Source organism: Manis javanica, chromosome 4, assembly GCF_040802235.1.
Source record: "Manis javanica isolate MJ-LG chromosome 4, MJ_LKY, whole genome shotgun sequence".
In the NCBI taxonomy this organism is placed as follows: Eukaryota; Metazoa; Chordata; class Mammalia; order Pholidota; family Manidae; genus Manis; species Manis javanica.
Genome location: NC_133159.1, coordinates 168,708,946 through 168,732,927, shown reverse-complemented (window position 1 = coordinate 168,732,927; position 23,982 = coordinate 168,708,946). Strand labels below are relative to the sequence as shown.

The 23,982-nt window shown below is 33.6% G+C and overlaps 1 protein-coding gene across 11 annotated transcripts in view; it reads right to left on the bottom strand.

The window, feature by feature from the left end:
* The window catches only part of TANC2 (tetratricopeptide repeat, ankyrin repeat and coiled-coil containing 2), a 374,308-nt gene that overhangs the window by 188,395 nt on the left and 161,931 nt on the right, over nucleotides 1-23,982 (bottom strand). Inside the window, exon 1 of one of the 11 annotated variants that reach the window (XM_036997195.2) lies at nucleotides 12,718-17,730. The exons of the other annotated variants lie outside the window; for them this stretch is intronic. The gene's annotated coding sequence lies outside the window, so the exon portion shown is untranslated. Of the gene's footprint in view, nucleotides 1-12,717; nucleotides 17,731-23,982 lie in introns of those variants that run through there. 11 annotated transcript variants of the gene reach the window in all.

Below are 23,982 nucleotides of genomic sequence, written 5' to 3'. Positions count from 1 at the left end.
ACAAGACTAGATTATACATGTCCTAAAAGTTAGCCAATATAGCCCAATCTCTCCTAAATTAGATGAAAAAATGTGCTACACAAAGCATATACTAGATATATTGATATCTAGTATATCTTTAAATATGAGCCATAATCTCTCTTTTAAAGTTGTTATGGGGATTAAATTTGAAGAGTATAGATAAGGCTAAAAAAGATATTAATATTTATTATTCTTTGGAAACAGATAGCTGAGGCATAATGTGCTACCGAAGGCCACAGACTGAGATACCCTGGAACAGAAATTAAAATATGCATCTTGGATTCATGGATTAACGACAGCACACACAACACACTCTCTGTACATCTCTAGACTAAGTGGCCTATGTAATCATGAGAATATGCCACTTACCTCTCCAAGTTATTGTAAACAATAAAATGAACTCCTCTTTGTAAAGCAACTAACATTTGCATATAAAATGTGCCCAATACCAGATGATGCCATTATTATGTTAGAGTAGGGATGCCACTGTGACAGGTAATGGGGGGACGTGCAATGTACAAAGTAGATTTTAGATGCTGATCAGAATGTTTGGTTTCCAGATGGGATGACTGATGACATCAAACTGCAAGAGGTAATCTACTCACACTTCTGGTCTCAGTTCTGTCTCCCTGTCTCCCCACACCCACAAGGATAGTTAAGGATGAAGCTATTCTCTTTAGTGGAATGTGTATTATAACAAGAGTACTAGTATAGGTCCTCTTGTCTGTATGATGGGGAAAGGTACAGTATTTTGGAGAAGTGGTATTTATAATAGGAGAAAGAGAGTAGCTAGTTCATTTTTGAGCATTTTAGTAGATATGCTTTAAAACTATGTTAAGTTATATGGTACTGGATCCAGGATTCTGGCACTGTAAATTTGGAGTATCAATCCCATCCCCCTTCTATTATTTGTGTCTGAATTGTCAAACCCTACAAGATTGTAAGCTCTCTGAAGGTAGGCACTTTAGAATAATCACCTCAGAACAGTGTTTTGAGAATGATATATAATGCCATCAATTCTGCTTTCCATTTTGCATCAGCTATCAATAATGGCCGAAAAATATGATTAGGTATAATAACACAAAATTCCTTTGAAAAGATTAATTTCACATATACTTAAGAACAGAGAGAAAAATAGACTTGAATAGTAAGCATGTAAATGATGGTCTGCTGTCATTTACTGACAATCCTAAATTGACTTCTCTGAGGGAGACCCAAAAAGTCTAGGGTTAACAAAGAGAGAAAAGAGTTAATCATTAGGAAAGGACATTAAAACTTTTTCTTTTTCAAATCTTCAGTGAACTAAAAAAGATCTTAGGCAGTCAATGTGGGAGGCAGAAAACAGCTGTAATCTGCATGAACATAAATACTGTGCCAGACTAATGAAATTCTGGCAAGGGTAGTTTAACAACAAATTAAGTCTGTCCCATGGACAAAAATGACTACTGAGACATTTCCAAAGAGAAAATGTGAGGGGCCAATAACTTTTTGACTTGTTTTTGGAATGTTCAGTTGCTACTAATCTTATACTAAGGAATTCACAACAGGGAATAATTTACTACACACTAACCATGGGTAAAGAATCACAGTATTTCTCTAATCTTAAAATATCTGTCAGCAATTCCCAGTCTATGTACAGGACAAGTTGTTTTTCATCTCTCTGAAACCTTGGGATCATCTGACTCGGAAGGAATAGTGAAGTAGATAAGAAGATGATTAACTCCTGAGAAGAACACAGTATGGAAAGATGAGTCATCTACTCTGATGGAAAATAAACCATGAAAACACAGGGTTAACTGGAGAAATAGAACTATTGTCTAGCAGGCAAGGCTTTGATTTAGAGATGGAAACAGGAATTTTTTCTGCCTTTATTAAATACCCAAGGCATGAATCTTGGTTTTACATTAGTGAGAGGGTTGTCTATAAATATGCAAAAAGTAGGCACTAATTTAGCTTAAAGATCTTTCTTTCTTTAGGGTTTTCATAAGTCATCTTCCATTTGTGGTTTTTAAACTAGTAAGACATATTTCTCTATTCACCATAAAGATCTGAACAAAAATCCTGGTAGTAGAATGAAGGTAGAACCAGTGTTACACAACACAGCAAAGAGGAATGGAAGCCAAAAAGTAAATCTCAAATTTAAAAGTTTATGAATTTTTCATATGATTTCTGAAATTTAATAATGTATCTCACTGAATGTATATAAAAGAGAAAACATAATTATGTCTAAGTATGGAATAACAAATGGTAAGGAAAAGAACAATATAATCAAAGTTATAAAATTTCACCCTAATGCTAAATGTCAGCTCCCCAGTGCATAAATATTTCTATGTTTAGAAACAAATAATTTGAGAAAGCTGACAGACTGTTTGCTTATCTTCACAACATTCTTATGAGGCAGCTACTCTAATTATGCACATTTTATAAATGAGGATATTGAAAGTGGGAGAATATAAAAAACTTGTAAGAAGTCACACAGATGTTGAGAGGTAGTGCAGGAACCTGAACTTTGCCTGACTATAAAGTTCAGGAACTTAACTACTTCCGTAAACTACCTGTATGTACCCAAAGGGACAGAAGATTCTGTATACATATCTCTTTAGTTTGACAGAGAGCATCTCAGCTCAGTGGATAGGGGTTCATGTTACCAAACACAACTTTCCACTCACAATTCAACCTGAACCTAAGTCACCTACAGATAAGAACAGAATTCACAGGTCTTTTCCATATTAATCTATGGTTCTTCTCATGAGTCTCCCAAACTTGGTCTGGGCTATTTAAAAAATATGATGGTAATATCCTAGAAGTCCTCTTATCCAACACTGATAGGCCTAGTAGTTAATCAATTTATCAAAACTGTTGGAAGAAGTGGGAAGAGACAAAAATGATATATGTATAGAACGTTTTAACTTAAAATATATACTTATTCACCAAACTTTTGATATAAGACCAAGGCCTTTTTGTTTGAATATGAGTTTCTAACCTTTCTTTCTGACATAAACTGCACTAAAATGTATAGTCTATTCATTTTCTTTAAAATAAAACAAAAATTTGACATCCTAAGTACAGACAGATTTTTAGAGATTTTTAATTGAATAAATTCACCACGTAACATTGTATAAGTTTAAGGTATAAATTTGATACATTTACATATTGTATGATACATTTGATGATACAAATGATACATTTACATATTGTAATATGATTGCTGATAGTGATATTTATCAATTACATAATTATAGTCTGCACTTGATTTCTATACCTTATTTACCATTTGATACACGTTTGTACCCTTAATTACCATCAAACTTATACTCCTCCTAGTGTTTTCACTCTAATTCATTACAGCACTTTTTTTAGCAAGTTACTTTTACTGACATTTTAGTTGATTTTTCCCAAAGCCTCTAGCATAGTTTTCCCATAAACAATAACTTTGTAAATGCTTTCTTGGATTCATGTCATTAGTGTATATACAATTATATTATCATAATAAGGAGTACAATGAGCATTAATTTATCTCTCAGTAAGCATATATCACCACAGGGATAATAATAATAGTACCTGGGTGTATCAGAAGGCAGACAACTGGCTTCTAATATCCACCTTGTCCTGACAACAGTCAGTAGGTATCAAAAAGGAATGGAGAACATTATTTGGTCCTACAAGTAGTTAGTTGAAAGTCAGTTAAGAATCGGTAGGGCTAACCCCACATTGCCCAGGGCATTGTTAAGTGCAAAATACCGATGAGAACTAAGATTGGACTCAGAAGCTTAATAAAAAAATCCTGCCAGTCCCCAGAGCAAGACAAGGATGCAAGACATGGATGCCCACTCTCACCACTTTTATTCAAAACTGTACTGGAGGTCCCAGCCACGGCAATCAGACAACACAGAGATAAAAGGCATCCAAAGTGGTAAGGAAGAAATTAAACAGTCACTATCTGCAGATGATATGATATTATATATAGAAAACTCTAAAGACTCCACAAAAAAACTGTTAGAACTAATAACTGGATTCAGCAAAGTTGCAGGGTACAAAATTAATACATTAAACCTTTTTGTCTTCCTATATACTAACAGTGAACCAGAAGAAAGAGAATTAGGAAAACAATTCCATTTACAACTGCATCAAAAAGAATAAAGCACCTAGGAATAAACCTAACCAAGGAAGTGAAAGACCTTTACTTTGAAAATTATGACAATCATGAGAGAAATGAAAGAAGACACAAATAAGGGGAAACTATCTCTTGCTCATGGATAGGAAGAATTAATATTGTCAAAATGACCTGCCAAAAGCAATCTACATATTAAATGCAATCCCTATCAAAATTCCAACACATTTTCCAATGAACTAGTACAAAAAGTTTTTAAATTCCTATGGAACTACAAAGGACCACCAATAGCCAAAGCAATCCTGAGAAAGAACAAAGCTGGGGGAATTATGCTCCCTGACTTCAAGCTATACTATAAAATTACAGTAATTAAAACAGTATGTTACTAGCATAAGAACAGACCCACAGATCAATGGAACAGAACAGACAGCCCAGATATAAACCCACAAATACAGTTAATTAATATATGATAAAGGAGCCATGAATAGTGCAATAGGGAAAAGACAGCCTCTTCAACAACTGGTATTGGAAAACTGGAGAGTTACATGCAAGAGAATGAAACTGGATTACTGTCTAATTCCATACACAAAAGTAAATTCAAAATGGATCAAAGACCCAAATGCAAGACATGAAACCATAAAACTTTCAGAAGAAAACATTGATGAAAATCTCTTGAACATATGTATGAGCAATTTTTTTCCTGATCACATCTCCTCAGGCAAGGGAAACAAAATAAAAAATGAACAAGTGGCACTACATCAAACTAAAAAGTTTCTGTACAGCAAAGGATACCATCAGCAGAACAAAAAGGCAACCTACAGTATGGGAGAATACATTCATAAACAATTTATCCTATAAGGGGTTAGCATCCAAAATATATAAAGAGCTCATATGCCTCAACACCAAAAAAAAAAACAACAAATAACCCAATTAAAAAAATGGTCAGAGGACCTGAACAGACATTTCTCTAAAGAAATTCAAATGGCCAACAGGTATATGAAAAGATGCTCCACATCACTGATTATCAGGGAAACGCAAATTAAAACCACAATGAGATATCACCTCACACCAGTTAGGATGGCCACTATCCAAAAGACAAGAAATAACAAATGTTGGCATGGATGTGGAGAACTGGGAGCCCTCCTCCTACATTGTTGGTGGAAATGTCAATTGGTGCTGTCATTGTGGAAAGCAGTATGGGACTCCTCAAAAAACTAAAAAGTAGAAATACCATTTGACCTAGTAGTTCCACTTCTAGGAATTTACCCAAAGAAAATAAATTCCATGATTTGAAAAGATAGATGTACCCCTATGTTTACTGCTGCATTATTTACAATAGCCAAGATATGGTAGAACCTACGTGTCCATCAATAGATGAATGGATAAAGATGATGTGGTCATATATACAATGGAATAGTATTCAGCCATAATAAAGAAATTCTGTCATTTACAACAACATGGATGGATCTGGAGGATATTATCCTCAGTGAAGTAAGCCAGGTGGAGAAAGACAAATACCATATGATTTCTCTTATTTATGGAATATAAATACAAAGCAAAAGCGAATGAACAAGACAGCAGTAGACTCAAAGACACTGAGAAGATACTGGTCGTTATCATGGGGGAATTGTTGTGAATGGGTGGGGAGGTTGAGGGGGATTAAGGGGCACAAATATTCTCAATTATAATGTAGGTTGGTCATGGGGATAGTGGTACAACATGCAGAATATAGCCAGTTACTCTGTAACATCTTCCTATGTTGACAGAGAATAGCTGAACTAGTTTGGAGGAGGATTTAATAATATGGGTTACTGTTGAATCAATGTGTTGTATACTTGAAACTAAGATAAGATTGTATATCAACTATACTTCAATAAAAAAAGATGCTGCCAGTCCCCTATAGTGACTGATAACAACCACTGCCCATAAGTAACACGATAGTGATGACCTAAACAGTGATGGACTGGGAAATTAAAATATGAACAGATTTCCAAAAGGAGGAATTATTTGCACTTTTGAGATATTTCATTCTCTAAACCTAAACTATTTGGGGGATATCCTACTGGCTATATTTTTCAAAAACCATTTGAGAAGTGTCAAAAGCAATACTAGAAACATAAAACAAAACCATTCCAGACAGATAGATGTTAACTAAAATTGTCTTCTCAAAATCCAAGGCATAATCTAGGAAAAATTATATAATTGGAATTAAAATTAAGTTTGAAGTAGAAGAGGTAAAATTATGAAGCTCATAGTTCAGTGTCACATTGCACAAGTGAAATAGTTTAAAGTAAGGTAAGCTGCACTAGATATTAACATATCCACAAAAGCTATTCATTAAAAAAATGATTTATCCCAGAATGGGAGAGACCAAAAAATACTAGACATTTGGTACAATAAAGAGAATTGCACGACATAATAGGGTAGACCTAATGGTAAGAACAAGAAAATAAAAGGAAATTTAAATCTCAGTTTTGCCAAGCTAAATCTGAGATTAACTTTTGGTAGTTAAAAATGAGAAAATTAGTCATAACTGCAATACACCCCAGCCTTGGGCTTAGGTAGGCTGGCCTCAAGCAACTTTTCAGAAAGAAGTTCTTAAGCCAGGTCAAAATTGGCATGGAGAACTATTGCTTCCTTTTCTCGGCCTAATTATCTTAAAAGAATTCTGAGAATTGGGGAAGGGAGGAAGAGCCTGACTCAAATGTTGCATCTACCTCCAGACTCAGTTTGAAAGTGTTTTACCTCACAAGACTGATCAATAAGTAAAGGTGAGTCAGGCATTTTCAAGATGTCTCTAAAATAAAACCTTAGTGAGCAAAGGCTCTTAACATTATACGAGGGTTATCTGCTTAGCTGGAGGCATTCAAGCTAAAGATATAACTGAAGCATAGGTAAGCTCAGAATGTTTTACTGATTTATTCAACAAATATTTTATTTAGCATCTACTGTGAGTTATCTACTACATGCCTGGCATTGTGCTAAATGCTGAGGATATAATAATAAAGAGGAAAAACACTGTTTTTGACTTATAAGGAGACAAAATCTAAGCTACTCACATACTAAATAATAATAAAAGTTAAGAATGGGCAATTATCATCTGAAACTTTTCATAGTATTTCACTCATTTAATCTTCACAACAATCCTATGAAGTAGATACATTACTGGCTTTTATAGACGAGGAAACGGAACCATAGAGAGGTTAAATTACCTTCCCAGGGACACAGAACTAGTAAATGTCTGTCAGGATTCAAATCCAGGCAGTCTGGCTCCAGAGTCCACAGCCATGTGATATAGTCTTTATGCTCAGCTATCTTGCTAAATAATTTAAAACTTGTATTTGTAATAGATGTTAAAATGGAAAGGCCTACTGTGCACTGAATGTACAAATTAACTGTAATTCTAATCTTCTCATTATGTCATAAGAAAATTACAACTTATCTATTCATACTTTTTTGGAAGACTTTTTTTATTTTTTAATTGAACAAGAGAAGAGAAATAACACACTTATCAATTGTTTTAGTTTGAACATGAAACCAGTTCCACTGGAAGTAATACAAATTCACACTGAAATACTCTGAACACTAATGATTCTTCTATCAGAGTTACAGAGAGAAGTAAACACCAGTACACACTGCCATGGACAGCAAGATGCTTTCTAAATCCAAGCGTGCTTTAAACCTTCTGATCAGAGCATTAACCACTCTTTGCTCCTTTAAAAACTTAATCTACCAAGTAAAAAGTAGAAATTTTCCTTTCTTACCAGAGGAAAAAATTGCAAAAGTAAAGATACCAAAAGAGATTAACAGGGTCTTAAAATTCTCAATAGTGACATCATCATCAATTATTACTGAGAACTTACTATGTACTAGAGGCTGCTGTAAGTACTTTACTTGTAAAAACTCATTTAATCCTTACAAACCCTATGGAAATTGCCACTGATTTCATACATGAGGAAACTGAAACAGAGGTTATATAACATATCTAATATCACAAAGCTAGTAAATGGCATCATCACAAATGTAAAATAGTCCTCTTGCTTTAAGGATAGGTTCAGTTATATAAAAATTAAAATGGGAAATTTATTGGAATGATCATGTTAAATGAAGAGAAACTTAACTTTTATCTTCAGAAGTCTTGAAGAGTCCTATATATGGCTATGTTTTTACAGACACACCAAAGAACTACAACTCTAAAAGGTATATTTGTGTATTTCCCATTTAATGCTTCTTTCCTCCATTTCTACCCCTACCTCTTCTATGTAGCCTCTCTTCCTTTCTTCTTTTTAAAGAAACAAAATACAGTTATTTGCCTAATGCAAAATACTGCAGCTGAGTCTGGACTAGGACTTAGGAAAGAAAAAGCAGAGTTACATAACAACAGATTCATGGTCCTATATACTTGTATTCTTGTATTCATTTGTATTCTTGACCTCTTTGTGAATTTGAAAATAGTGATTAAATATCTAAAAACCCTTTCAAGCCACCTTGGATCTCAAAATATCTGACAGAGTGTTCCTTATTCATCTTATCTGTCTTTTAACATGGGCTTTTCTCTTTTGATCCCTTAAGTGTATATTCCCTAAAGTCTACTTCTTGACCCCAAAGAGTAGGTACTGGAGTTACAGAAAGACTTACATTGGATACTGATCTCCTACACCTAAATTACTTAATGGTTAACCTGGTTAGACCTCTTTTTTTAATCTATAAGATCAGAGTCATAATAGTGCAAACTCTACTGGTAAGATAAAATGAGTTAAAGTGGCAATGCCTGGTAAATGCTCATGAAATATTCACTTCCCACCTTTTCTGTTTATTTGTTCTATTCTCACTTAAGAGATTTTTACCTACTCTTAAACTTTTAATTACTCTGTATAACTTCCACATTTGTATCTTAAAATCTTACTTTTTTTCAAGTGTTGAAATCCCATTTCCACTCTTAACATCCTGCTATCACCTTGAACTCAATGTGCCCATTCTCTCAAAACCAGCTGTCTTAATCTCAGTTCCTACTTAATGAGGCTGAAGTCTTAGAATCATCTTGGACAGATCTTCCTTCTTCCTGGATTCTATAACTGGTCAGTCACCAACTGGTCAGGAATAATCCTGAAAATCTTTTTCTCCTTGTGCCTTTTCCACTGCTACCATCTTAGTTTACCACTGTCTCCTCAATCCACTCCTGGTTTTCTTTTCCACAGCATTCTTTATGAAACCTCTGTTCCAGACAAACCAATACATTCACCATTTGAATGTGTCCTGTACATTCTTGCTTAAAGATTTTACTCAAGTCACTTTACTTATCATTTCACTTTCAAATCCACATGATAAATATAATCTTTCCCATTAAAGAAAAAATCATACTACTTTTTAAAATATTAAAGCACAATCTGGGGGAGGAATCTGAGTAAAATGTAGCTTTTCCATGACCTTCAGGACTGCTCTCATACTTTGTTCTGCACAGTTATCCATTCTTCTTTCCTTTAAACGTGGCAACTTCCTTTAGCCACTTATTTCCCTGAGGGTGCTCCTTGGGACACTTGTTTCACATGATTTCGTAGGAGTCATAACAGGAAAAAAAGGCTTTGTTGTCAAATTTTAGAGATGCTAGATCAAACAGTTAAATAGGCTTCTTTACTGCAGGACTTCTCACAGCTTGAATAATGCTAAAGCACTTAATTCCCCATTATTATTATTCTTTATTTCTGACATGAAAGTATTTCTTTCTCATGTCACTACAGCTTGACCTAGCTCCACACCACTACCCAGTCTTTTGAACTGACTAAGCCTTCTAGCTTTAATCAGACTCCTTTTTCATCCCTGCCTCTTGATTCTTAGTCTATTTCTCCAGAGAAATACATGTTTCTTTCATTTCAGGAACTTTATTTCCTAAGAATGATAGCCAAATGAAAAGATCTAACTAGTATATTATAAACGGGAATTCATACAGATAGTAGTATGTTGGGGTATGCAAATTTATAAAAGAAATGCAACATTGTTTTCCTGAAGAGTGTATGATTTTAAAAAAGCAGAATGTAGACTATTTTAAAAGAAAAATATGTACCTTTCAAGAAACTTTCAGGATTGCTTTTGGATGGCCTTTGAGTCTACCTCCCACACCCTTTAGTATACATTACATTCCTCTGTCCTAAAGGCACCTTGGAGTAAAAGTGAAAGAACCACTGACGTAAACCAAAGGGTACAGAAGAGAATTATTACTTAGAGGATGTTTCCTTTGTATTAAGTACTATACTAGATCCTTTACATAGATTATCTTTCTTAATCCCTACACTACACATACAAAAAGGCATTATTCATTAACTTAATAGAAAAGAAATTTCCAAGAGGTTAATACATCTTGAAGTGCAACACTTACCAACAGTTTAATGTTTTTCTATATAATGTTGGATTGACAAAGAAGACACACCTATCATAGTAATATTATGACTGATTCCCATGAGAAAAAAAATTGCTAAGAATCACTCTTTCAAAATAATTTATCACCAATGTGAGACTTTCAGTCTTAAGAGGCCTAACAGAAATAAGGCACCTATTTCCTAGTAAAAGCTTATAATTAAAAGTGGTACTAACAAACTTCCAGATATTTGAAAGTGTTATTAGGTGACATATTTAAATTTTAGTTGATGGAAACCAGGAAAATAACTTAAGCCTTCTATATTTATAAATTTTATAAATTATTTATTCACTAACATTTCTTCCCAAATAAAAGCGGCACCTACTATCAACTACAATTTTATTATCTGTTATATGAGTAATATAGCAAAGACTTGAAAGATTTCAGTGAGTAAACCTGGAGATGTGAAACTATTTTGAAACTGAGGGGTTAAACCATAAGTCCAAACATGAGGCTTAATTTTTTCACAAAATATTGAGTTAAAGCTGCAATTTCAATCTCTACATACTGAGATAAACCAGATGGCTCTTACTTTAACAAATCCTCGTATCTAATATACAGAGTCACCAATCAACTTACTGAATAATCTCTCAAAATATGGAATTTCAGTAGAGGATTTTAAATTAGACAATTTATAAACAAATATGCTTGTGTACAATCTTTCAGGAATATACCCACTGGGGAAGGCCCCAAACAAACAAAAAACAGAACAAAACAAAAACCAGGCTGTGCCAAGGAAGATTACTTTAAAATGAATAAATCTGTTATTAAAAATATTATCCTTATTAAAAAATGCCCAAATCAATCTTTGTTACTATTAATAAGAATTATGGTTTCAGAGATAATGGAATACAAAATCCTTTGTATAGAATATGTTTATGAAGATGGACCAGTCATAAAGAAGTGTTAACTTACAAATGTACACAGTTATTAAGTATAGATAAATTAAAAAATTCATATTTTCTTTTATAGCAATGGTTAAAATGTGGATATTCAAATTTATCTAATCTATTAATTATAGGCTTTCAAATAAAAATACAATCTTTTTAGTAATCACCGATATGATGGTAAGCATATGTGATTATGTACTTTCATTACCCTCTACTGTATTAATTCTCTCTAAAGGTTTCTTTGGACAGCCATATGTATAGATCTATAAGCAAAAATTTCAAAAACTTCAGAAGAAGGAATATAAATCAAAATGTTATAATGACATAGTAACAAAATCTTTGTCCCCCTAATTGTGTAAATTAAAGGAACACAGTTTTGTTCCTAAAGTATATCTTTTCTGAACAACATGCATTTAGGAAGAGAACATGCATAATTCTGGAAGATAAATAACTGAATGAACAAGCCCAAATGAAATGCCTTTTTCTTTTGTGAGGTGGCTAAACATCAGTCTAAACGTTTTAATCTTGAAAAACCAAGTTCCTACTTTTAGTACATTTCTAAGTAGCATGGTTAGCTGAAGAACTAAAAAATGAAATAATTAAAATCCAGAAAATGGACAGAGTCTTCTGAGAAAATTCAATCTATAAATTCAATTATCTTAAATTTATAATTGCCAAATGTTCTAAAAATATAAGAATGGTAAATCTCTAATTTGCCTTTCTCAACTGGGAAAATATACAATATGAATCAAGATAACTAACAAATAATGTCAAGTTAAAAAAGAATCCTTAAACTATGCAAGAATATCTATTTTTTAAGTACTCCAATTAATGAAATAAGAAAAGATTTGATGTATTAAGAAAACACAAAATTCTATGCTACCATGCTGCTATTTTTAAAAAATATATTTTATTCATAACACAATTGCAATTGGAAGTAGAAACCTATTCTGGAATCACAATCTAAAAAAGCAATCTGACCTTCACATTTACATTAAAAAATTAACAGCTTTCTTCACAATGAAATATTCTTTTTAAAAATATTAAACTATTTAAAGATTCATATAATATATACATATATATATATATGTATTACACACACATAAAGTAAAAGAACACAATTATAAATTAAATAGATGTGCCTAATGTCATTTCTTAATGGCCTCCCTGAAAACGAAGTGTCAGAATCTCTTCGGTTGCGTTTCTTTTTCTACAGAGCTCAAAGAAGGCCTCCGAGCTCAGAAACCCGTGTAACACACAAACACACTACTCATCATACTTACGGGTATTGGTTTTTCCTCCTCGTTAGTCAATACTATATATTCCTTTCCCTGAAAACCTGAAAGGCTTCTCTTATTCAATGTTCATGCTGATCTGTCACGTCAGTAATGATCCACACTTTAATCTTCTCCAGCCAGCTCTTCTCACGGCCCAGAACTCACTGTGTTACAGGTGATACTTCTTGTAGCAGATGTTGATTATGGTCCCAAGGCACAAGTGATGCTCCCAAAGGAGCTTAGAACTCCTAACAACATCACCTGCTTCTTTTTGTATCCAGAGATGCAGTGTGGTATTTGTTTTGAACAACTAATGATTTCAAGAAAGATTATACTGACGAGTTCTTTTCATTAGATTGCTTGACATAAGCTTATCCTTTCAGAATACTGCAGTAAATATAGACTATGATTCCCTTAGGAAAAAAGGATGTATTTTTATACAATTTTTCTGTGGTGCAGTTTAGTTTACCCTTCTCCTGCTAAAGCAAACTGCTGGAAGAACTGGTTCTTAGGTCTCTAATGGCACAGCGTTAACATAGTGAATGATTCACGGATGTTCTTAACATTCAGGAGTAACACGGAAGGCTAGCAATGCAGCCCAGGTCCAGAGCTGATGAATGGTGCAGTGCTGCTGTTGTCATAGCAACTGAGAGGGAAAAAGCAGCACCATATAAGGAACTGTGACATGGATTCTGGGAACAATTTATATTAAAAAGCTGTAAGCTCCTTGTGCTTTAAAGCTATAAGCTCCTCTCTTTCTGATTCCTTCTCAGATTTTATTTTCCTGAACTCCTAAACCAGAGCTGTGTGAATATATACTGCAAAATACAGTAAATAGACACTAACAAAAAAAAATGCATGTTGAGGTAACTAAAAAGATGAATAATACTTTAGCAACCTAATATGTGCCTGGGGTATCTTCACTTGTTGGGTTAAGTGGTAAAATTAGACAATGATAAGTAAAGAGCCATCTAGAATTGAGATAGCAGGAAATTTATTTTTAAGTACTTAGAGATATTAAAAACCTTATTAAATGCCTTTCATTCAGATGGTAGCATCAGATACATAAACTGCAGAACCACTAACTGAATGACTAATATAGCAGTGATGGTATCAAAGAGAAGCATACCCCTCTTGTATTCTTCTGGATGCTTAAAGGTTCAAAAGACCCTAACTTCCCTGAAAATGCTTATAGCCCTCACTCATGATCAAGGAAATTTCTTGTGTCAGTCACTGGTAAGACAAGGTTGATGTTCCATCCCGTGTTTCTGAAGGTCTTTCTCTGCTGGACCTAGAGAACCTTTCTCTTGTTACAGTATCTCCTCACCTCATAGGGGTCCAGAGAGTCCCTGCCTTGCCAGTGGACAGCAGGAGAGCTTCAAAAAGAATCATGGGGAAGGGAAAAGTGTCAATGCATGGATTTGGGAATGGTAATGGTACTCTCTACAGTATTCTAGACAAGATCTGAACTGACTTGTGCAGAAAAAGCTTTTATTTGGCTTCCAAAGCAGGGTCCACTGGTGCTATTCATCTATGTTAGATAGGTTAGTTCTCTATGAAATTGTTCTGTATCATATTAATTTGTTTTTCTTTCCTGCCACCACATATTTAGCGAAATGTTCAATACAAAGTAAAACAACTAGGTCCACTTATTTATTACACTGTTCTCTTATGTTGGCAGCATTGCTGCTGTAATAAAAATTATGACACAATTATATATGTTACTCATAGGTTTATGATGTATTAATCTATGCAAATGATAACCTCAGTAAAATGTGAATAAAAAGGACTGCAATGTGTAGGAAAGATGTGCACTTGACTGCAATGTGTAGGAAGGATGTGCACTTGACCTACAGTCTTCCAATTATAGATGTAATAATGGTTCAGTTGCTTACTAGACATACCTATGGGTAAGTCACCTAACTCCAACCCTCAAATTCATCATCAGTGAAGTATGGGTAATAGATATATTTTCTACCTTCTTCCTAAAGCAATTGTGGAAATAAAACAATGTAATGGAAAGGCTTGAGATTCTAAAAATCTAGGTTATCTTATTTAAAAATACCTAACTAAGCAAAGTAACAAAAATAAAAGGGAAAAGGAACTTCAACAGAACTCAACAGACAGAAATGTGCTGGAAGAGTAAACATTTTTTCAGACTGTTTTTATGTTTGACTGAATATTTTGTCTTACCACATGGCACATATTTGTCTCAAGGAGCTATTTCATTTTAGAATTATAGTAAACAGAGTTACTGTGGACTAGTGTTAAAGGATTAAGATAATCATGAAAAGTAATTCTGCTGTCCCAACATGACTTATAAATGTCTTTAGAAAATTATAACTTGGAGATAAAGAAGTACAGTTGACCCTTGAGCAATGCAGGGTGGGTGAGGCAAGGGAAGGTGGTTAGGGGCACCAATTTCCATGCAGCTGAATATCCATGCGTAACTTCTGACTCCCCAAAAAAACTTTATTAATAGTTTATTGCTGACTGGAAGCCTTACCAGTAACATAAACAGTTGATTAATCCATATTTTCTATGTTACACATATTATATACTGTGTTTTTACAATAAAGTAAGCAAGAGAAAAGAAAATATTTTTTAATTGTTGCAAATCTCCAAAAAAATTCCAATATATTTATTGAAAAGGATCCACATGTAGGTGAACCCGCACAATTCAAACCCATGCTGTTCAATGGCCAACACTATAAGCAATTTCTATAAAAGTGTAGTACTAAAGAGGATGCAAAGTAAGAAACTTGTTTCAAATGATCATCAATTATTTTTTATCTCAGCTAACTAGAACTGGAGGGTAAACCTAAAAATAAGCAATTATGTTAGATTTGAAAATTTCATGGACAGCACACCTCAGTTCTGTTTCCTTGATAGTCTAATCTCTTCTTTCTAGCAAAATTTTAAAATATTGTCTTGACAAAATGATTATTTTTGAGGGCCAGTCTCTTCAGTTATGACTTTCAGAGTACCAATAATTCAATACCTTAGGAAAAAGAAGGCAAGTTCACCTCTGCCCGAAATCTAGTTGAGCTGATCCATGCATTAGATTGATTCCAGAATAATTTTGTAAGAAATGCAAACTTGAACAACAAACCATTTTTCCAATGACTCTCATTTTAATGTTGTTTATGCTCTACAGAAGTAGACTGGGATAAGAATATGGCTGAGGAACTTAAGAAGACAGGTTACATAGTGCTTGCTTTGTTCTGAAAAACTGGGTTTAACTTGAGCTAAGCTATTCCTTGGCTATTAATTTTTAACTCCCTTATGATTAATTTAGGCAAACCATTCTAAAACTCACACTGACATTTATATTCTTTTTATTTTTATTCTTTTTCCAATCTTCCCCCTCAGTAAGCTTTCTCTAAAGAGTAATAATCGGTTCTAATCTCTACAGCGCTTAAAGGGTAGGGTGATACTTGCGAAGAGGTGAATATATGAAATCCCTGTTCTCACAGAAGTAAAGTATCCATCCTACTTGTTTTGGTAAATTCGAGCTTTGGTCAAATTTCTAATGTGGGGTTTTTCCTTTCCTAGGAATGGCTACTGCTCCAGATCAGTACTCAATTTGCAATAGTAGAGTGATGACTAACACACAAGAGAAAGAAAAATATTCTTAAAAAGCATATAATACAGCCTCTACACATAAGCCAACTATTCATCTGGTGGTCAAAAAAAGAGTCAGATAAACTAGCAGGGTTAGACATACTGAGAAGTAATATTTCTGTCTAATGAATGCCATGAATGATATTTAAGGGATTTCACACAGTTTTTACTTGATATGTTGACTTTATAACTAAACCTCTGAATAAAATGTCCCCAAATGTGTGAAGCCACCTCTAAATTATAATCTCAACATTTGAAAAAGATCATTTGCTGGTAGGGAGCTCTTCAGGGTGTTTTTATTGGTAAGTAGAATATAAAAGGCTATATTGAGTTACAAGATGTACACATCAAATCTTCTCACTTAACTCATTAAATGAATGTGAATTTAGGAAATTCACTAAATTATGTAAAAAAAATCACTTCTAGAATAATCATTTTCAGAAGCCAGAAATATAGACTTTAACCAGAAAAGGAGAGAAAATATGGATGTTCAACCAACCCTGGTATATATCAGAATACTGCTCATTAAGTTGTCTAAACAAACCAGCTCATTCACATACACAGACAATTCCAAAATAACCATGTTTCTTTTTTTTTTTTAATGCAATGACATGAAAGAATAAATGACACTGGGATCGTGTTTTTATAATAAAGAATATGTCCCTTGGAACACTCTGCCCTCTGCTGTTTAAATATTCACCAGAGAGGGAGTATTCTGCCATGCTACATGTTCACTACTGTTAAAGGCTAAATACATCAATTTGGGCACATAATTTATATAATGAGAAAAAATATGGTTTAGTATTACAACAAATTCTGTTATTATAATGTGAGTGCATATTTTGTGTTAAGCTTTACATGATCCCATACTATAATTTACCTACTGTTTGGAGAGTCACTAAGAGGATTTCTTCTGAATCATGGATATTCACTTATTTGCCTTTCACGATGCTTTGTGACTGAGAAGTATTCATGATCACCAATATTATTTAGTCTTTATATTGAGAACATTTGCCACTTTCTAAACTGTTCACATTCCATAGCAGGTGGGCACATAAGCAAGTAGGGAAGACTGGGTCAATTAAATATAAAAATAGACTTCCAAGGAACTATGGCATAAAATTGTGGTGAGTTTTCTGGGGAAGATCACAGAGGAAGCACAGACAATGAAAGGTTTCTTTTTCTGCAATTTCATGGTTATCTGCCATGTTTAAAAGTTATTCCCAACCCTCAGAACCACCATGGACTAGCTAAAATGGGTATCAGAGATTATTAACCAAGTGATTGTCAACTTTTTCCCATTAGGATTCTATTATTACTTTTCTCACACACAGACTTACACTTTGAAAGATTTTATCTATCCAAAATTTTATTAATTTAAACAAAGATGTAATAAGTATTAGCTAGAGTTTCAAATAAATGAGTTGATTGATCACAGTAAGGTGATATAATTTCACCCAAAGCAAAAGCAAAATAGAGTAGCCTATGTAATTTTATGACAAGCAAATGTATATTTTATTTTAGGCTTTTTTAAATACTGAGAATTACATCAGGGTATAGTATTGAATGTTACAGAGCTGAGTGGTGGTAAGGATAATGATATTTAAAAATAACTGATATTGTTATTTTTAATATGTTTATATCTTTAATAACTACATTTAATATAAGTTTAATATTTTTAATAAGTACATGTCAAATGTGCTTATATATTTGACACAGTAAGTGGTAGGCACACAGAGAAACTTTTTACACTCATTTCTGTATTCCTTGAGTGTCATTATCCTTACTGTACATCCAAGGAAACAGAAGCTCAAAACAGTTCATCTATGCACATAATGCAGCACATGTGTGAGTGTGGACTTTTAATCCAGTTCTTTGTCCAGGAAAGCCTAGGCTCTTGACCAGTATGGCACTATTGGTTCTTTTGGGCACAAAGTTCTAAGCCTTTACTTGGCCATATTATAAATCTATCTACATCTTTATTCCACAAAGATTTATTGAAAACAAAATATTACCTTATGATGTGTTGCCATTGTTAAACATTTTTCTCAATGTTGACTACCTGGCCCCTGTATTCCTCAGATTAACAGGTTCCACCCACTTCCTGTGACATACAACAATTACCTACTGCTGGTCATCCTCATGTTTAGAGTCTGTTTAAGCCTCCACTCAGTGATTGCTACTAGACTGTATCTTACTAAATTGCCTTCTCCACCTCAAATCCTAGGTGTCCCTGGTTTAACCCTTCTTTGGGCCACCACTCCATTAGAAATGCGGATTAAAGTCCAATCTATATATTTTTAGGAAATCATATTTCTAAAAATAAATGCAGAGAAAAGAAGCTATAAGCCAATAGTAATTCTGAAAGGGAATATATCTTGAGAGTATAGATTAAAAATTAACAAGTAACTTATATGACCACAGATGTATGGAAGACTATAAAGAAATAAATATGGCCATACCAGGAATTTTTTGATAAAGATGGATTTGTGTCCAAAAGAGAAATATACACAGAGAGAAGAATATATTCAAAAGGTGAGGAGTGGAAAACCCTTTAATTGTATTGTCAAGGAAGAATAGAGTCCCAGCTGAAAAGAGCTATGTTTTTAAGATAGCAAAGAAGGATTATTGGGATATTTTTGGAATAAAAAGGTGGAAAGGGAAGGGCAGATCCAATGCATGGGAAAGATAATAAAAGTAATGATTTTGTTATAAGCTTCTATTTATTAAACAGCTGCTATGCGCTAAGCTCTTAATATCTCATTGACATACTTAATATTTTATTTAACCTGTATAAGGCCCCAGGAGGCAGAAATAACAACATGGATAATAATATTATAATACAGATAGGAAAACTTGCTCAAAGTAGTTAATTGTCTTGACCAAGATCATACAGCTCAGAAGTGGCAGGGTCAGGGCTTGAACCCAAGTATAACTGACTCCAACATTTGCCAACTTAACAGCATTTGCCTCCAAGCAAGAGACACAGAACAATTAGTCAACCTTCATTTTCCTCTAATCTTCATTAAGAAAAAATTACATTTAACCTAAAAACAGAATAAATACTGTTAAGAAGTCACTGAAATCTGTTATGAGTTAAAAAACACATACTCAAAATCCAGATCTATACAACCTACATTTGAGTTCTAAGAGAACATGACAGGAATACGAAACTACTAAAATCAGTCTCTGTAAAACAATACAGGAAATTAGGAGGGCTATAGAACCAGAGGGCAGCAAAATACAGTTATTAAATAGTTTATATAAAATCATTACAAAAGGAAAAATACTAAAAGCCAATAACGGGTCACAAGAAAAGTAATTCCAAAATAATCTCATGTCCATCTTGATATGGTTACTAGACTAGACGGTGAGAGAAAAAACATAGACATAGTAGCATCTTGATATTGGACAGGTTTTAAACAAAGTCCCTTAAGCTAGGAAAAAGCATACATGATGGTGGCTTTCCAGGATATATAGCATCACCATGTGAAAGAGGAGGTTCATTTATATCATACAGTTCTAAAAGACAGTACCATAATTGGTGGGAGCAGATTCCCACAAATTAAAGTATTGACTATCAAAACTATTCAACAAAGGATTAGGCTATGTTACAAAGCAGAAAGTTTGCCATCATTCAGTTTCCACAGAATTCCAGTGTTTCCAAAAATTGCAAGATGATTATTCTTATGTGGAGAACATATCATAAGTACACTAAAGTACATAAGGCTACGTAGACTAACATTATATATAGACTCTTTTTAATGTCAGAATAGCTTTAAATGTTTTTTGCACGATGTCTCAGAAACAAGTCAATAATTCCATTTTTTCCATGATGAAAATAGTTATTTTGGCCGTAGCTAGCATCTAAAATGAACTAGACTGCCACATATTCAGATTGGTTATTGTGACTTATTTACCACCTAAACTGGATTGCCACACAGTCATCCCAATCTATTGGCAGCAGTTCATTTTTAAATCAGGCCCTCAGTTTTTTCCCCCCAACAGATTAGATAATAACCCATTTGACATCAGTATTTGAAGGTTAGTCCTCCAAAAAGTAGAGGGATTTACTTAAGGCAATGAAACAAAGTACTTGAAGGTCACCTCCCAACAGCTCAGAACTTGTATTTGACAGATGATAAAAAGTCACCCAAATCTCTTTTAAAATAGTAATAATTATAGTTAACATTTATTGACTCTCTGTACTTTACATCAGACACTGTCTTATGAACTTTACGTGTACCAACTATTCCAAGTCTCCTAACAGTCCTCTGAGGTAAATATTATTATTATACCTATTTTAGAAAAAAGAAAGCTGAAGTACAAAGATGTAACAAATTTGTGTAAGTTTACATAGTTAGGAAATAGCAGCCAGGGTCTATTTTGTTACACTGCCTCAGGAGATTTTTGGATTCTACACATGGCAAAAAAATACAAACACTACAGAAGAATACAACAAATTTCATGTCACCCCTCTCCCATTTTGAATTAGTTACTTTATCTCCATCCTACCATCAACTGTACTTATGTGTATGTGTGCATGTGTATAATCTTAAGACACAAATGGATTACCATCACTCATAAATATTTAGATTTTCATTTTTTACTACATAAACAATCCTACATATATACACAGAAACATACATATACATTTCAAAATGGTTCAACTTTATTAGTAAAATAAACTCTCAGCAGTACAAGAGCTGTGTCAAGGATTATGTGCATTACTTCTGATACATATTGTCAAACTATCTTACAAAACTGCACCAATTTACAACCCCACCAATAATGTGAACAGTCAAAATTTAACTTTTACTAACCTTAGTGCATATAATAGGCAAACAGTATAAATTTAGTAAGTGTTGAATGAATTACTGACACTCTTCATTATTTATATTTTAAGAAGTATGCTAAAGAGCTTTATGGTATTATGAACAATAACACATTGGAAAGAACACTCAGTAAAAATCTAGAGAACTATAATAATTCCATTACCACAGATAGTTGGGGCCAACAGTGTGTCTCTGCAGAACAGCACCACCCAGATAAACCAAATGAACCTTAAGGCTGAATAAACCTTTAGGTCTTCTAATTTCTCTTTATTGCTTACACCATTTGGCTGCATCTTCTGTTACTTGAAATAAAAAAAGTCTTAAACGATAATCCAGATGCCCTGGGTAAGTTATTTAACTTCTCTTAAACTCAATTTCTTCACTGGTCTAATGAGACAAGTTTGGAATTTAAGGGCCTGAGTATTAACTTTGGCTCTGACAGCTTCCTGGTTGTATTATTTTGAGCAAGACATTTTACCTTGCTAGGACTTAATTTACTCATCTATAAAATGGAGATACATGTGCACAACATAGGAGCTACTATGTCAATGTCAAACAGCAGGCATTCAAAAGAGAATTATCATCATTATTGTTATTATGCAATAAAAAGTATGACTTTTAAAACATGCAAAGTTTTAAAGTTCCAAAGTGGTATCTAATGTTAAAAGCAATTTTTAAAAACTTCTCAACAAATTTAAATGTTTTGTTGACAATGACTAACATACTTAGAGCACTTAATATTTGCCAAACATAGTTTTAATCAAGCAGTAAACACTGTGATCATTACTGATGCGTAGGCATGACTACCTATGAGGTGAGATGTATTGTTAGCCTCATTTTATAGTCGAAGAAATAACGCATGTTAGTAAAGTGACTTTCTCAAAGCTGAAATACAAACTCAAGCAGTGTGACCACAGAGCCTCTTTCTCTCTTAACCACTTTATTGTATTAACTTGTTTTTGTATTGAATACAGTGAAGTATATATACATATTTAAAAATTTGTTTTCAAGCTCCAAATTACACGTGTTTATTTTTAAGCAGGTCTTTCCCCATTCTTGTCCCATGAAGACTAAAGATAAGTTTAAGTATTTGGAAAAGAAGGGACCTATTTCTGTAAATGGATCTTCATATACACTTGTATAAAGGTCTAAGATAGTATGTTGAGAGTGTAAAGATTATATAATAACAATGATAGGAAAAGGTTACTCCTTCATTATATCTTACAAAATAAAACAAAAAAATTGTAATTGTCTTTTCACGACTCTATTAACCGTTAGAAGTTAAGGATCTATTAAAAGATCAAAAATACATATATGACGTTAACAAACATGGGATACTCCAGGTCCCTCATACTCTATTCTTTACATACTTGCCAATGAGGTCTTACTAGAAGGTAACTCAGAACATATTACTCCCCATTCCAGCTCTGTGTAATAGCCTACAGAGTAGGCCTCCTTACCACAACCCTAAAAACTCTGGCTTCTGCCTATTTTTTCAATTATTTTCTACTATTCTCCTCCCTGACTTATTCTGCTGAAGCCATATTTGCCTTCTTTCTATTCCTTAAACATGCCAATGCTGCTTTTTTCTGCTTTCGCACTTCTGTTCTGGCTGTTCCCTCTGCCTGGAAGGCTCTGATCCCAGATCTTCCCATGGCTGTCTTCTTTGTTAGTCAAACTTCAGTTCAAATATCTACTCCTCTAACCGACCACTCCAAAGAATGAAAACTCTACCTTCACACCAGTGTCTTTCTCTGCCTATTTTATTGCCTTCATAGTACTTGTCTATATCTAAAATTATAATATTTATTTATTGGTTATACATTTATTATCAGTCTCCCTCCCAACTGGAATATAAATACTTTGAGGCCTTAACTGTTTCTTCCCACTCTATCAACTGTATGTGCCTGGCATATTGTAGGCCCTAAGCAAATATTTGTTGAATGATTAAGTAAAAAGGACAGAAGAGTAATAAGCAAACTCCCTTGACTATAGCACAGGCAGGGAGCTAAATATTAGAAAGTCAGAAAGAAAATAGAGCAAGATGACTATTCTGACCCTACTCATTCAGTTGATTGGTAATAATGAATACAAGGAATATAAGACACTTGGACGTTTAAATGCATGGAACTGGGTAAATGAGTAAGTGTAGTCCCAGTGGCTGGATGCATATTGTTGCATTAATTTGGAAGACATTTCCTTATGGTCTACTAATCTTTCTCCATCCAACTTTCTTTTTATTTATTTATAACAAAATATAATTAGAAAAGGAAAGATGGATAATGAATAATCTACTAAGATTTTTAATTTAAATTTCAAAGTAATTTCATACTAGGTTAGACCAGAAAATTCTTATCGTATCTGCTTCACTTGGCAGAAATTGGTCACAGAAAAATCATGGCATCCTCTTTCAGGAGACAGATGTCTTTCATTCAGAAATTTAAAAATATATTCTCAATCTTTAAATTCTTGGATCCTTGACAATCTCTTCAGTAAATAAAACAAAACTACTTGAGAGGCTGCATACATTTCAAACACTGTAAAGTTAAAACTGAATAATTTATACATGGAATTATTCAAGCATACCTCTTATTACTGTTTCCCTGTATCCCCTCTGTGATATTAGGTATATTACTGACTTTGCTATTAAATGCATTTACCTTTTAATAAAGGTTGCCTATTTAAGTTGAAGTTCACACTGGGATAAGCAAATGGGATTAGGAAAACAATATTTTCAAAACGTCAGGCAATCCAGGTCACTTTATAAGGAAATCGAACTTTTCTTGCTATTTCTTCCAACATATATGGTAAA